Raw genomic sequence first — 2,820 nt, 5'->3', positions numbered from 1 at the left:
GTCGGGTTTGGGTAGCACTCGGACATGCGCGAGATTGCGAAGTGGAGTCCAGGGTTGTGTAGAGAGATAAGGGTGTCAAACAAGAGGGAATCGAGAACCCGGCTCGAGTTCGGGGGAGTTTCAGACGAGCATGCCAGGGGGTTTGAGAAAGGTTACAAAGGTAAACGGACCAGGAGAAGGTGATGAAGGTAAAGGGAGAAACGACGACGATGAACAAATGCAAGTTTTAAAAACATGATGGCAATAGAGTGCCGATGCAATGCAAATAATGCAATGATGAATGCAACAAACAAATGAAACACACGGCAACAACAAAAAACATGGAAGGCCTCTGGAGCGTCGGTCTCGGGTCGTTACAACGTGCTCGAGCTCTTGTCATGGCTCCACTTGGAGCTTGGGTAGTTGAGGTAGTGTCCATGGGGATGACCATGGGTTGCTCCGCATCATCTCCCCCCCCCCTGGGAAAGATCCGACCTCAGATCGAAATCCTCATCAACATGGTAGGGAGAGAGATCTTTGACATTGAAGATATCGCTCATGGAGTACTTGTCGCATGGTATGTCAATCTTGTAGGCGTTGTTGTTGTAGCGTTCAAGCACCTTGAAGAGTCCGTCGGCTCGTGGTAGGAGTTTGGACTTCTATTCTTTGGGGAAGCGTTCCTTGCGAAGGTGTAGCCACACAAGATATCCAATGTTGAATATCATGGGTTGCTTGTTGATGTTGAGCTTGATCGCGAGTCATTGTACTTGGCGCTCGATGGTGTGCCTTGTATCTTCATTATCGGTGTTCTGGGAATAGGGGTACCTAGACATGCCTGCCTGCGGCCCACGACGTGGCTCCATCGATGGCCTGGTACGGCCTAGCTGCAACATCAACAACTCAAGACCCTCGCGAGTGGCCAAGCCTCACGAGGCGGACGACATTATGTCCTCCAGAAGGAGCGCCCCCCTCGAGCTGGCTCCTGGATAGTGGATATTTCTATGCAAGCTTCACCTCGTGAGGTTCAGATGACGTGTGCCGTGACGACCAAGGCCGGGCGGGTGCTACCGGGCGCAACATAGTAGTTTCCTCTTTGGTGCTAAGAAGGCAAGCGCAGGAGCAGAGTCCTGAGAAATCAGCCAAAGGTTTCTGTTCCCATGCAACAAGACCAAGACCACCAAGACGGCAGGACGGAGGTCATCGCCGCGCCCACCACGGCATCACGACCAGAGGCTTTGTAGGCGAAGACTACCTTTGTCAGGATAAGATGTACTAGTTGTCTCCCTTCCAATTTTGCCGTTGTGGTATCCCTTCCCGCCTTCATTTGGGAAGAGGACCAAGGCCACTATAAATAGGACCTAACCACCACAGGAGAGGGGGATCCGGATCATTCAGATCATGCTCTCCCCCACCAGCTCCAAAACACACCTCCTGCGGTCGTTCTTCCACTTTACTAGTTCATTATCAGCCCACCTCGAGGCCAATCAACTGTCACACCCTAGCTAGTTCAAGCATTAGAGTGTGCATCATGTTTAAATTCCTTTTAAATTTGAAATGGGGATGAAAGAACCCCCAGCACCCCCCTGGAACAACTAGGGTTTACTAAAAAACTTTTTCAATGAACCTGAAATGCCCTTCTAAAAAGCCCACCCTTTTTGTTTTGGGTTAAAACCTTTGACAAAAATGGTGCACATTTTTCTAGGACATCTAAGGTCATTGGATTAATCCTTATGGTATTTGTATTTGGGCATTTAGATGCTATAAAATATTTTAAATTCTCAAATAATCATAAACTAAAATGTTTGCTGTTGGATATATTCTAAGCAGTGGCCATGATTAATTTTATGATTTTTGGTAAAGCCCTGGCATTTTTAATAAAGCCCTGAAGTTGCAGAAATAATAAACAAATAGAAAAACAGAAAAAAAGAGAGAGAAACTTACCTGGCACAGCCCACCAGCCCACCTGGCTCGGCCCAGTCAACTGGCTCATGCCAGTCGCCCCCCTCCTCTCTCCAGGAGGACGAGGAGCGCGTGGCCGGCGCCCGCGGCCACACGCCGGCCACCTCCTGCTTCTGCCGACGCCCTGGAGGCGTCCACGAGTGCCACGCCGACCCCCACGTCTCCCTCACTTTCTTCCCACTCTCCCCGTGGCCTCTCCCCCTCTCTGGCTCTCTCCCCATCTTCCTGCCGAGCGCAGCCGTCGCCGCCGACCAGCTTCACCGCAGCCACCGCCGTCCATTCGTTGCCCCGTCATGCCAGGAAGCCCCGTCATGTTTGCTTGATGCAATAACCCCACCCCACCGCTTAGTGGTTCCAAAGGCACGAAACCTGAGGCGGCTGATCCTTAAGGAAGCTCATGAATCCCCTCTCACCATTCATCCCGGCAGTACTAAAATGTATCAAGATCTATGCCGGAGGTTTTGGTGGACTAGGATGAAGAGAGAGATCGCTCAATACATTGCTAATTGCGACGTTTGTCGTCGTGTTAAAGCAGAGCATCAACGGCCTGCTGGCACCCTTCAACCTTTGGCTATTCCTGAGTGGAAATGGGATAAAATCAGTATGGATTTCATCATTGGGTTTCCTAGGACCAAGAGGGGGAATAATGACATCTTCGTCGTGATCGACCATCTTTCCAAAGTAGCCCATTTCCTACCAGTTCATGAGAGTATCACCGCTAGCCAGCTAGCTGAGTTATACATCTCCCGAATAGTGTCACTTCATGGTGTCCCATTGGAAATTAACTCAGACCTTGGGAGTCTCTTCACCTCTCGATTTTGGGAAAGTTTCCAAAATGCGGGAACTCGTCTCTCCTTTAGCACCGCCTTCCATCCTCAATCA

The sequence above is a fragment of the Triticum urartu genome, chromosome 3 (genome assembly GCF_003073215.2).
Source record: "Triticum urartu cultivar G1812 chromosome 3, Tu2.1, whole genome shotgun sequence".
NCBI classification, from domain to species: Eukaryota; Viridiplantae; Streptophyta; class Magnoliopsida; order Poales; family Poaceae; genus Triticum; species Triticum urartu.
The sequence above is the reverse complement of the archived record's forward strand: the minus strand, read 5'-3'. Positions refer to the sequence as shown.